This window comes from Spermophilus citellus (assembly GCF_964194105.1).
Source record: "Spermophilus citellus genome assembly, chromosome: 6".
NCBI lineage: Eukaryota > Metazoa > Chordata > Mammalia > Rodentia > Sciuridae > Spermophilus > Spermophilus citellus.
Window position 1 is genome coordinate 64,524,399 of NC_138187.1, and position 14,597 is coordinate 64,538,995.

The window sequence follows — 14,597 nt, forward strand, 5'->3', positions numbered from 1 at the left end:
GAGGAGGAGGATTATTAGAACCCAACTCGGGTTTCAGTTATAATCTTTCACAAGTGGTCACACTTGTTGATACATTTATTTGAGGAAATGTTGATGAGCAATTGGGTAACAATATCACTGTCTTAATTATAAAGCTGAAGTACTTAGCTGTAACCCTAATTGATCAGTTAAGCTAAATAAGAATATTAAGAGGGGGGAACTCATAAAACCATAAAACAAGGTAAGAAGTATTAATATTTTGAAGTCAAGTTTATTCATTTACATTGTTTTCCAAAATTTTCTTATCTAGTTACTGTCAGATCAGGCAAGGCGGGCAGCGACTAAAGGAGGCAGATTTAAAAGGGCCGCTGAACAGGCTTTATTGAGATATCACTCCCGGGCAGAACTCGATGAGACCCACAAAGGGGTCAGGAGAAGGGTCTGAGGAGAAACCGTGTGGAAGCTCAACCGGATTGGACTTTTATGAGGCTTATAGCAGGAAGGGAAGGACTTGGGACAGGAAAAGGTGTTTTTAGGGTCCCTTGTCCCTTTGGAGTTGGTCAGGGGAGTTGACTGAACTCCAGGATTGGCCAGGGGGTCCTGCTGATTGACAGGCGTTAGTCAGGAGATCTCACTGATTGACAGGGGTTTCCCCCAGCATCTGATTGATGTTCCTTCCCCCCTCCCCCCCCCACCACCACCAAGTCACCACCACCGACCTAACAGTTACCTTTTGTTTCCCAGTGATACCATGGACTTATCTCACTAAATATTATTCTTTAGAAACACAGATTATGATCCGCTCAATTCTGTTAACCTGAAGTTATGAGAGATTTCAATAAAAAAGAAGAGTCACCATTCCTTTGCCTTATGGCCAAAGATAACTCTTCTAATTTGTGGAGATGGAATAAACCCCACAGACCTTAATTTATCTTCTGATCTTATCTTTCCATTACTTGTTTTAGTACATCTGACAATGATTTTCTAATTCTGAATTCTCCTAGGTAGATTTGCTTGTATTTTTCCAGTTCTGTTTATCATTTTCTTGAGTGTTTGTTTTACAGAGTTCAGATTCCACATCTTAAATTCTGAGTTCTGTCTGACTTTTTATTGAAGGATTGTGATTCTCTGTTAACTGCTCTAAACTTTCCTTAGCTCCAACTTGTGTCAAGCAAATTTAAATGATATATATTAAAAATAATCGTAACACAATTGTTATGCTGTTGGTATTCTTTAGTTTTGAGTCCATCATTCAGACTGCAATTTTAAATATGGGAAAAAGATGCTGAAGTTTAAAACATTTGTCATATCAAATGCATTAAATGTGTGCAATAAAATGTTTTAAATCATTCTTGTGTTGTCTTTTTGTTTTATTTATTGTGCGATGCTTGGGATCAACCTCGGGTCCTTGTTCATGTTAGGCAAGTGCTTTACCACTGAGCTCCATTCCTCAGCTATGAATGGTTCAGTTGATTTTAAAAAAATAATAGAATCAATTCAAACTATTCAAGAGTTGTTATATTTCTACATCACATTTTTTTTTTCCTTTTCCTCCTAAGTCTTATTTTATGCCAACTAGTCTGAAAACTCAATTGGTTCTTGAATGGAAATTGTTTCGCTGAAACATCAATTAGTTATAATGATGGTGAACACTGAAATTATTTCAAGGGAGAATCAGATGTCATCTTCTAGAAATCTACAAAATAAATTGGAAGGTAGAGAAAAGACAATGTATACATCCAAAATATATTTAGCAGTGTAGTGTGTATTAGCAGTGTAGTGTATTAAAGTATATTGCAGATAAATTAACCTGTTAAAATAGAGTTGTTTTAATGTTGTTTTAATGATGTTATATCCTTCCCATCTCATTCTTTTGTATAGGTTATACAGATAACTTCTGCTGAATAAACACGTTTTTTTCCCCTCCAAATGTAGATTATAACTCCTGCTGAATAAACAGGTTTCCCCCCCTCCAAATGTAGACATTTTGAAGATACAGTTTCCAGTTTTGCTGTAATGTAATCAGTCTGTCTGAATAAGCATAATATAGTTTGGTAATGAAGGAAGGAGACTAAGAATAGACTAACACAAAACCAGTAACAAATCTGAGTTAAATTCAGTTGCAATAAAATATCTTTAGTAGATTCTGAGAATGTGTTCCCTTGAATTTCTCAGAAAATCAACAGAAGTTAAAACACCCAGGAGTCAGCAAAACATATTCCTTACATTTATCATCTTTGTCACAAAACATTTTTACTTGATCTTAGACTTTTATTTTTCTATGACTGCCTCATGACTTTCCTCTTAAAAAGAGTCACCTCTTAGTAGTAGAAGGTCTTTTACCCCTTCCTGTCATATTTTCTCTCAATTTTTAAAGATGTTTTAGGGATGTCATATTGAGTTATTTAGGCCTGTGTCAAAAATGGCTCCCAGAATGAGACTTTGAAAATAAGATTCTAGTTAAGAAATTCAATATCCTAAACCCTTTTCTGAACTGCAAATATTTTGTGTTAATTGGAATTGCAATCCAAGAAGTAATGATTCTTCATAAGGACTGATGACATCTCCCAGTATAAAAATTTAGTGGTGTGATGAATACTTCTTTTTGAACAAAAGACTGAGTTCAAGAGCATTGTCTTCTTATTCTTTCTTATTCTTTCCACAAAATAAAGGAACATGCTAAACAACAATAATGCCATTAAAAATATGGTGGGATTTCACTGGTACTGAGTTGGGAAGAACTACTGTCCTCTAGATATAATGATTATGTAGACTGGTGGTTTGAAGACCTGTCTACACATTGACTTTTTCCCCCCTCTCCTGTATTCTGGCTTTAGTGAATGTTTTCTAGTGAATAGAAGGTCATGCAACTGCTGTGTGATTTGAAGGTTAACTAGCAAATGGGATATAGCTGCCACCCAACTTTCTCTAGGGAAGCTTGCTCTTAGAATTCAGCCACCTTTTGGTGTGGAAGCCCAAGCCACATGATGAGTCTTCCTGCTCAATAGTCTACTTGCGGGTTCTGCTAACGGCTCAGTCCAAAGTCAGTTTCAACTATCTGACATGTGAATAAATGAGACTTCAGGTGATTCTGGTTCCCAGTTCTAGTCACCCCAGCTGATGCCAATGGGAAGAACTGAGCTGGTCTCACCGAGTCTTGCCAAAACTACTGATATGAACAGAATACATGTTGTCTTGAAATGTTCATTGTTTGAGGTGGTTTATTAGACATCAATTACGAACACTGATACTGATACTAAATATTAGTTGTCATTAAAAAAAAATGTAGAATGCCCTTGGACCCAGAAGTAAGAGGAAGCAGGAAGGACTTAAGAACAAGGAAAGCCAAAAAGATTTCAAAGGGGCTGTAAGAGGAAGCCATGTGACCCTTAAAGAGATTTTACAGAAAGGACCTTCAAGGCACATGAAAGGCCCCAGAGGAAAGGGGCCTTTTGGCATACAGTAACTAAAAGTAAAACTGACATGAGAGCTAAGCTAAACAAAGACTACTAAACAGAAGAAGCTCACAAAAACAAAAACAAACAAACAAACAAACAAAAAAAAAAAACCCAGGACTTAACTGGGTTCAAATATCTGTTTCCCTTCTTTAGAGGACCCACATGCAAAATTGACAATGCTAACATACATGACTTCTAGGATAAAATCAAATTCAGGTGGCTGCTGGGAACACTCTAAAGAAGTCAAGATCCTAACTATAAAACCCTTTACTAAGACTTTAGAAAGATTTACAGTGGGGCCTTAAATTTCCTTAAGGATTTTAAGAGTACAAAAATCTTAAAATCATTGTCCTAGTAGAGCTTTGCAAGAATGTCCTGAGTAAAGATCTGATCTCAAAAAAGTTTTGTGAAAGTGATTTTTTTTTTGCATGAACCCCAGTAAAATTCACAAAAGACTCAGACTTCTTAAAGAGAAACATAGTAGCAAAAACACTATTTGGTTGGATTAAAAAAAAATCCAAGAGATAAAAATGAAAGGAGCTTTTGAATCTTGGGAAGTTCTACAGGGAGGAATCCTGCCAGCTAAGAAAACTACTCAGATGCAAATACAAGCTGTTGCTTGTGACAAGAATAGGACACAGAACCCAGATAACATATGGGAGAGGCATCCCCTTCTTAGCCCAAATTCTAATCCTAGAAGAGGCAGCATGCATCAGAGCTACCTTTCCCTCTGTTGAAGGGAAGGGGTTTCAGCAGTTTGGCAGAACGCTGGGTGTGTGAGTTGGAGATGCCTTGCCTCTTGAGTTTGAAGTCTATATTGAGAGAAAGCCACATCCTAGGTACCTCATCCCCATCTGGGTCTGATAAAGGTAGTAGGACATTGCACTTCAGGCCTGAGCATCACGCCCTAATAACTGCCACTTGTGGCAGGTGAATGGGAATGAGTTTGGTTTTTTTTTTTTTTTTTTTTTCCCAGAGGGAAGGGGACAAACTGTGCTGGTTCTACACTGTGTCACTATTCCCTCAAGTCAGGGAATATGGAAAAAAATGAGAAGCAAGGAAATATACAATTTGACGTCTAATTGGATGCTTTACCTGATTTCAACTAACTGAAGCTAAAGATGGGAGGCAACTTTTGAGTATCTGTTCAACAATCAAGTATTAAATGTTCACTTTCCTCAGTGAGGGGAACACTATGGAATGATTTCTATCTAAACTTCTCAGTAGTAAAAGAAAGGTAGTGTCCTTCAAAAAAAGAAACTGAAAACAATTTCTTCATGCTGGTACTCAGTTTTAAGCTTCTCCACAAAGCCTCTCCATATCATGCAAATAGCTTTCACATTTGAAATTTAAATGACTACTCTATTATTTGTCTTTGATAAATTGCCTGAACAATGCCTGATTTTTTTAAATTTTTTTTTATTATTAGTTGTTCACAACATTACAAAGCTCTTGACATATCATATTTCATACATTTGATTCAAGCGGATTATGAACTCCCATTTTTACTCCGTATACATATTGCAGATTCACATCGGTTACACATCCACTTTTTTACATATTGCCATACTAGTGTCTGTTGTATTCTGCTGCCTTTCCCATCCTCTACTATCCCCCCTCCCCTCCCCTCCCATCTTCTCTCTCTACCCCATCTACTGTAATTCATTTCTCTCTCTTGTTTTTTTCCCCTTCCCCCTCACTTCCTCTTATATGTAATTTTGTATATCAGTGAGGGTCTCCTTCCTTTACCATGCAATTTCCCTTCTCTTTCCCTTCCCCCTCTCGTCCCTGTTTAATGGTGATGATCTTCTCATGCTCTTCCTCCCTGTTCTGTTCTTAGTTGCTCTCCTTATATCAAAGAAGACATTTGGCATTTGTTTTTTAGGGATTGGGCTAGCTTCACTTAGCATGATCTGTTCTAGTGCCATCCATTTCCCTGCAAATTCTATGATTTTGTCATTTTTTAGTGCTGAGTAGTACACTCCATTGTGTATAAATGCCACATTTTTTTTATCCATTCATCTATTGAAGGGCATCTAGGTTGGTTCCACAGTCTAGCTATTGTGAATTGTGCTGCTATGAACATCGTTGTAGCAGTATCCCTATAGTACGCTCTTTTAAGGTCTTTAGGGAATAGTCCAAAAAGGGGAATAGCTGGGTCAAATGGTGGTTCCATTCCCAGCTTTCCAAGGAATCTCCATACTGCTTTCCAAACAATGCCTGATTTTTAAGGGCTGTACTCTTGAAATATTTTTGTCTGGATGGGCTGAAATATTTGCCCAATGAATCCTGTAATTGAACTGTAAAGCACAACTATGCATCTCTATGTGTTGAAGGAAAAGGAGGTGAATACAAGGAACCGGGACTTCTGGGAAGGTACAATCAGTGCCAAGAAAAAGACCAACTCCAGGATTATGCACAAGTACCAGATCCCAGGTCAAAAGAGAATCTTACTGCAAGCTAAGATGAAAAAATTAGCTTGATTTCCAAAGAGGAATGGTGACAGTTCAGACATGATTTTCTCCTTCCTAGTTGGTAAAAATTTACAGAAGGTTCTATGAATTATTATGAGTTAACCACCATAATGCAGTAAATAATTTCCATGATTTGTGGAAATGGAAGTGAGGAGGGAAGCACTGGGTGGGTGAGAGATTAAAGATTTGAATGATAAAAGGGAATGACTGTCTTTACAAGCCTGACTTCCAACCATGTTTTGGAGACAGCCAGAAACTCCATCACAGGCTCCTTCAAACAGCAAAATTGTCCACAGGACTGAAGTTAACCATCCCACTACACTGACTTTTTATTATCACATAAGACAACTGGCGATGAGCTATACCACTGGAAAAAAGAACTCAATTTCATTTGGCACTGGCATAGGGATAGACATGCAGATTGTCATATTAGAGAGCAAAGTCCAAAAACAAAAACTGCACAAGTGTGAAAAAAGAGTTAAGTGGGGGAAAAATAGACTTTTCAACAAAAAAAAAAAAAAATGCTGCTGGGACAACTTTTTATCAATATGAAAAAAGAATAAAGTTGAACTCCCGTCAAATACCACATATAAAAATTAACTCAAATTGTAACAGCTACATGTAAAAAAATAAAACTATACAACTCCTAGAAGAAAAATGTAGACCCAAACCTTCATGACTGGATTTGGCCATTGTTTCTTTGAAACAATACCCCCCAAAACAAAATAAAATGAAAAAAAAAAACCCAGATAACATCAAAATTAAATACAACTGAGCTTGAAAGAGAACATTAAGAAAGTGAAGAGGCAGCTGGCATGGTGGCACATGCCTGTAATTCCAATGGCTCAGGAGGTTGAGGCAGGAGGATGGAGAGTTCAAAGGCAGCATCAGCAAAATCGAGGTCCTAAGCAACTCTTTGACACCCTGTTTCTAAATAAAATACAAAATAGGACTGGTGGATATAGCTTAGTGGGCTGGAGTGCTCCTGAGTTCAATCCTGGGTAACTGCTCACCACCCCTACCCTCACCCTCACCCCCCAAAAAAGCAAATTGAAAAGGCAAGCCTGAGAAGCAGAAAATATTTGAAAATCATATATCTGATAAAGAGATTTATATAGAGAGCATATTTAGAACTCATAAATTAAAAAATAAAACGATATCCCAATTTTAAAATGGATAAAGGATTTAAGTAGATATTTTTCTAAAGAAGACATAAAAATGGCTAATAAGCACATAAAAGACATGTGCTCAACACCATCCCCTTTGTCATTAGGGAAACACAAATGAAAACCACCATGAGGTACCACTCCACATCACCAATTTGGAACCCTCTTCAATCAAAAAGATGAGAAATAGGTATTGGCAAGGAGTTAGAAAAATTATAACCTTTGCTGATGAAATCTACAATGGTGTAGTTACTTGAAATAGACTGACACTGGCAGAGTTACCAGAGACTCAGCCAATCTATCATTAGTATCCAGCCAAATGAAATAAAAACATGCAAATATACAAACTTATACATGCATAAGCCATAGAGGCATTATTAATAATAGCTCCATGGAAATAACCCAAAGGTTCATTAATATAGATGGATGAAAAAAGTATCAAACATCCATATAATAGAATATTACTCAGCAATAAGAAATTAAGCACAGATACCTGCTATGATAGAAACTTGAAATCATGATGCTAAGAAGCCAGACCACATGTTGTGAAATTCCACTGGTATGAAATGCCCAGAATAGGCAAATCTATAAAGATCAAGTACATTGACAGTTTTCTAAGGCTGAGCAGGAAGGGAAAGACTAAAGGGTATGGGGTTTCTGTTTAGGATGATAAAAATGTTCTAAACTTGTGGTGTGATTGCATAACTTTAATGTAGTAAAAGCTACCTATTTGTGTGCTTTAAATGACTGAAATACATGGTACATTAATTCTACCTCAATAAGACTGTAACCCCCCAAAACTGATTTGATATTCATGATGTGGGGTCATATAATGGTGTATTGCCTGGTTTTAGATCATCAGCCAGGATTCAAGAGGTAAGAGAATCAACATAATGCCCTTTTACTAGAAAAATGATATTTTCAAATATCAAATTTACAAATTTTTTTAAAACCCTCATTTCACTGCTCAAAGCATCAGAAATTAGTAGAGCCATAGTGCAAAGAAGTATGGAAGTTCATTAAAAAATCAAAAAAGAAGTGTCCTAAGAAGGTAAGTTTTTAGATATTCAAATGTTGCGACGTTGAAAGACATTACCTAAAAGAGGGAGGTGAACAAAAAATACCTTAATAAATTCAAGATAGGTTTGAAAACATTATATGCCGAAGACATTGTCGTTATTTTGAAATCATTAAGGTGTATAAATGTAAGCTCTGGAAGAAAGAGGTAAAAATTGAGCCTGGGTTCTGGCCCCAGGGGCGGGGCCCAGGCCCGGAAGGACCTTGCTCCTCTCCCCGCAACTATGCAATGACCTGCTGCTGGCCGCAGTCTCTGGGAGCCTTGTCCCCACCACCACAAGGAACAAAGAATTTAACTGTCCTGGAAGGCAATCTGGAATGACAGGTGGAACGGTTAACTGAGTGACCGGTGGGCCCGTTAGCTGAATGCAGATGGAGAGGTTAGCTGATTGGCAGGTGGAATCCTTAGCGGGTCATGGGGTAGGGGTGCGGGCTGCACTTCATTCTTCCAAAGACAGAAACCCAAGTAACACACTACATTTGGCCAATTGGAAATGTCCTCCATCTTTTGAAAAGATTTATGGCCATTTGTGGAAGGCCTGTGTATATAATACGAAGAAGCTGTTCTAAACTTTGCCTCCAACTTTAAAACTCTGTAACCGCCGAGTTAACTGAGTTTTTGCAACAGGATCTTATGGTCCACAAAAGCCTAAAATAATACTATCAGGCCTCTTTCAGAAAAGTTTATTGACACCCTTCTCCAGTCACAGGTATAAATGAAACCACATTCTTTTTTTTTTTTTTTTTTTTTTTGCAGGGGCGGAGGGTGTGGGGATTGAACTCAGGGGCACTCCACCACTGAGCCACATCCCCAGCCCTATTTGTATTTTATTTAGGGACAGGGTCTCACCGAGTTCCTTAGGGCCTAAATAAATTGCTGAGACTGGATTTGAAGTTGTTATCTTCCTGCTTCAGCTTTCTAAGCCACTGGGATTACAGGTGTGCACCACAGCACCCAGCTGAAAACACATTATTCTTGTTTTTAAATTATATTATCAGATTCTCAAAATGACAAAATTGGTTAAATAGGGGGAAAGGCACTACTCCCTTATTTTCTACTTTTGCATTCCAAGCAAAGCCAAAATTGCCTGGGCCCAGCTAACTGTCATGTTGTTAAGCAAGTTAACTTTGTTCTGGGTTTCTTCATCTGTTAAATGGAGACAGTACCTTACTGGATTATTAGGACAATTAAATTAGGGAAAACACATAAAAGTATTTATAAGCATACCTGACATATATTTGTAATTAGCATTAGTAATATTGTATTTTCTGTGCTAAGAGATCTTCTACACAAATTGCACTGAATTTCACACTATTGAAAGTGGCAACAAAAATGGGAAGCAAGAGGCCTAGAATACATCTCAGTACTTCATAAAGCTTTCACCAATTCCACTAGCCAACAGTACTTTTCCCCCACTTATAATAAATTATAGTTTACTTCGTCTCAGTACAACGGTGGGCAATAATCATGGAATACAATGCAAACAGCACCTCCTAGAGGAAGTAGTATGCTATTGACATGACCATCAGAAGCATGCTAAAGTCACTGTCCTAAAAATACTGGGCTCTCTTAAATGAAGTTTCCCAAATCAATTTATTCCTGGCACCTGTTTGTGCTGGGCTTCTTTGCAAGCACTCTGATGAGCAGATTAAGGTAACACTGTAGCCAGAGGTTTTCAGCTGGTCAAGTGTTTTAAATCTATAAATCCTTCTTTTGGCTATATAATGAAGGAAGGCAAATCTAGTTTTATGTTTTTCCCTTCATGAGAAAAATATAAGTATTTGATAGAACATTTCTACCTATTAGATTGAGTGATTTCAGTTTTATATTTAACTGCTTTAAATATATTTAGAATAAAAGCCTTATACCAATGTCTCAAAGTACAAATTATTGATATGGTATAATTTTATTCTAGAAACTGTTAAGCAAAATATTTTCAATTTATTCCCAGTAGGTGACATGCATATCAGATGCATATCAGATATTATGCCCCTTAGGTAAATTTAAACAGATAGGGTAATCTCTCATGCAAAAGGATAATCTCTCATGCAAAAAACAAACAACAACAAAAACCTGCCAAAACAAAAAAAGCAATGTAAAATTTAAGGCTAAGTTTTTCTGTAAAGACTAGTTTTTTTAAAATATCTTTATTTTATTTTAATTTTTTTGTTGGTTGTTCACAACATTACAAAGCTCTTGACATATCATATTTCATACATTAGATTGAAGTGGGTTATGAACCCCCAATTTTACCCCAAATGCAGATTGCAGAATCACGTTGGTTACACATCCACAATTTTACATAATGCCCTATTAGTAATTGTTATATTCTGCTACCTTTCCTATCCCCTACTATCCCCCCTCCCCTCCCCTTCCATCTTCTCTCTCTACCCCATCTACTGTAATTCATTTCTCTCCTTGTTTATTTTCCCATTCCCCTCACAACCTCTTATATGTAATTTAGTATAGCAATGAGGGTCTCCCTTCATTTCCATGCAATTTCCCTTTTCTCTCCCTTTCCCTCCCATCTCATGTCTTTGTTTAATGTTAATCTTTTCTTCCTGCTCTTCCTCCCTGCTCTGTTCATAGATGCTCTCATTATATCAAAGAAGACATTTGGTATTTGTTTTTTAGGGATTGGCTAGCTTCACTAAGCATAATCTGCTCTAGTGCCATCCATTTCCCTGCAAATTCCATGATTTTGTCATTTTTTAGTGCTGCGTAATACTCCATGGTGTATAAATGCCACATTTTTTTATCCATTCATCTATTGAAGGGCATCTGGGTTGGTTCCACAGTCTAGCTATTGTGAATTGTGCTGCTATGAACATCGATGTGGCAGTATCCCTGTAGTACGCTCTTTTAAGATCTTCAGGGAATAGTCCAAGAAGGGCAATAGCTCGGTCAAATGGTGGTTCCATTCCCAGCTTTCCCACGAATCTCCAAACTGCTTTCCAAATTGGCTGCACCAATTTGCAGTCCCACCAGCAATGTACAAGTGTACCCTTTTCTCCACATCCTCGCCAGCACTTGTTGTTGTTTGACTTCATAGTGGCTGCCAATCTTACTGGAGTGAGATGGTATCTTAGGGTGGTTTTGATTTGCATTTCTCTGACTGCTAGAGATGGTGAGCATTTTTTCATGTACTTGTTGATTGATTGTATATCCTTCTCTGAGAAGTGTCTGTTCAGGTCCTTGGCCCATTTGTTGATTGGGTTATTTGTTATCTTATTGTCTAATTTTTTGAGTTCTTTGTATACTCTGGATATTAGGGCTCTATCTGAAGTGTGAGGAGTAAAAATATGTTCCCAGGATGTAGGCTCCCTATTTACCTCTCTTATTGTTTCTCTTGCTGAGAAAAAACTTTTTAGTTTAAGTAAGTCCCATTTGTTGATTCTTGTTGTTAACTCTTGTGCTATGGGTGTCCTATTAAGGAATTTGGAGCCCGACACCACAATATGTAGATCGGAGCCAACTTTTTCTTCTATCAGACGCACCGTCTCTGATTTGATATCAAGCTCCTGGATCCATTTTGAGTTAACTTTTGTGCATGGCGAGAGAAAGGGATTCAGATTCATTTTGTTGCATATGGATTTCCAGTTTTCCCAACACCATTTGTTGAAGATGCTATCCTTCCTCCATTGCATGCTTTTAGCCCCTTTTTCAAATATAAGATAGTTGTAACTTTGTGGATTAGTCTCTGTGTCTTCTATTCTATACCATTGGTCCACCCGCCTGTTTTGGTACCAGTACCATGCTGTTTTTGTCACTATTGCTCTGTAATATAGTTTGAAATCTGGTATCGCTATACCGCCTGATTCACACTTCCTGCTTAGAATTGCTTTTGCTATTCTGGGTCTTTTATTTTTCCATATGAATTTCATGATTGCTTTATCTATTTCTACAAGAAATGCCGTTGGGATTTTGATTGGCATTGCATTAAACCTATAGAGAACTTTTGGTAATATCGCCATTTTGATGATGTTAGTTCTGCCTATCCATGAACAGGGTATATTTTTCCATCTTCTAAGATCTTCTTCTACTTCTCTCTTTAGGGTTCTGTAGTTTTCATTATATAAATCTTTCACCTCTTTTGTTAGGTTGATTCCCAAGTATTTTTTTTTTTGAGGATATTGTGAATGGAGTGTTTTTCCTCATTTCCATTTCAGAAGTTTTGTCGCTGATATACAGAAATGCCTTTGATTTATGCGTGTTGATTTTATATCCTGCCACTTTGCTGAATTCATTTATTAGTTCTAGTAGTTTCTTTGTAGACCCTTTTGGGTCTTCCAGGTATAGAGTGATGTCATCTGCAAATAGTGATAATTTAAGTTCTTCTTTTCCTGTTTTTATGCCTTTAATTTCTTTCGTCTGTCTAATTGCTCTGGCCAGTGTTTCGAGAACTATATTGAATAGAAGTGGTGATAGAGGGCATCCCTGTCTTGTTCCAAAAGACTAGTTTTAAAGAGAGTAAAGTCAGTGAGGGAACAAAGGAATAGTCATGAAAAAGAGCAAACTTTCAATCAATTCTTTATAAATGAGGCCAAATGAATAAAAACTGGAGATAGAACAGCATGAGGAAGACACAAAGGTCATGAAATCAGCCCAGGGGGAACTGAGGATTCACTCAGGATAAAATCCAGTGGCAGGGCAATAAAAACACGTTCATGCAATAATTTGTAAATCAGTGTTCATAGCAGCACCATAAGAGTAGAAAAGTGGAAGTAAACTGAGGTCCATGAAATGGCCAAGGGGTGAGCGGAAGAGCCGTATGACAAGAATATTGTTGTGAACAGAAGTGAAGCACGAGCCCTTGCTACAACACAGATGAACTCTGAAAACATGCTAAGAGAAAGAAGCCAGTCAAAAAAGACTAAACATTTTTTACTGTATATATATGAAATGTCAAAAAAAGGGACATTACAGAGACAAAAAAAAATAGATTGTTGGTTTCCTAGGACTGAGGATAAAGGAGGAACTAAGATGTTTACAGATAAGAGATTCTGGGGTTTTTTTTCAAGGTCACGAAATGTTCTAAAATCAGTTAAAGTTGTGGTTATGCAACTGAATAATTAAGACACTGAATTTTACACTGTAAATGAGTGGACTGTATGATATGCCCATTGTATCTCAACAAAGGTGCTTCTCCAAAAATCAGTGGCAGAATCTAGGTAATTTTCTTAAATTGAATATAAATATCCAATGTTGGATAAAAAAATCTAATGATCCGAATGTTTTTATGCATTCATAATATGTCTAAAACGAAAGGAAAGGAATGAAATACCTAACTTTTGAAATATTTTTTTAAAGTAACCCCAAACATTTGCATCTTTGAGAAAAGTATAATTGCCTTTCTGGGCAGGCTCTCTTGAAATTGATGAAATAAATATACACAGATCTAGGGCTGGGTATGTGCCTCAGTGATAGAGACTTTGCCTAGCATGTGCCAAGACCTAGGTTTCATCCTAAGTACTGACACCAAAAAAACCCAAGTCTTTTGGCCAGGAATATAGTGCAGTGGTACAGCTTTTGTCTAAGTATGTATTATGGCATATTATTGTTTCCAAAAGCTCTTTATTTGAAATAGGCAATTACTTAAAGCAAACTGTTAACTCTTCTCAAAAGGGAGAAAATACAATCCAAAACATGGTACCTTCTGGCTATACTTTTTCTCTTTACCTGGGAGTAGAAGTAATGGACATATCCAGGTGAAACTGCATCAAAGAGTAACATCTATTGTTAGGAGCAAGGGTTTTGAGATCATGGACATTCTTTCTTGTGGAATTAAATGATTCTTGAATGCAAAATAATTATTCTGAAAGATCTATTCAGTTATAATGACGGTGGGAGCTGACCTATTTAAAAGGAAAATCAGATGTCATCTTCCTTCTAGAAATCTACAAAACAATAAAATTTTAAGGGAGGTAAAGAAAAATACCCAATGCCTACGTCCAAAATATATTTAACAGTGAAATGAATTAAAGCATATTACAAGATAAATAAACCTGTAAAAATAGATTGAGTAGTTTTAATGCTTCCGCTATTTCCTTCCTGTTTTCTTGTACTTTCTTCAACTTCCTGGTTATACTTTTCTATTCCATCATGTTCTCACATATTATTCTCTGTATGACTTTTCTGAGGTTTATTACTTCTGTTGCCACTTTTGTTTAATATATCCCTTCCTAGTTTTCACATTTCTCTTGTATATAGTTTTCGTAGATTATAACTGCTGCTGAAAAATATAGGCTTTTTTTCCTCCAGATACAGACATTTCGAAGATGCGATTTCCAATTTTCTTGTAATGCCATCATCTGCATGAATAACACAATAGAGTTTGGTAATGAAGAAAGTAGGCTGAGAAAAATCCAACACAAAACCAATAACTAATTTTGAGATAAATTCAGTTACAATATTATATACACCAGGTTCTGAGAATGTGTTT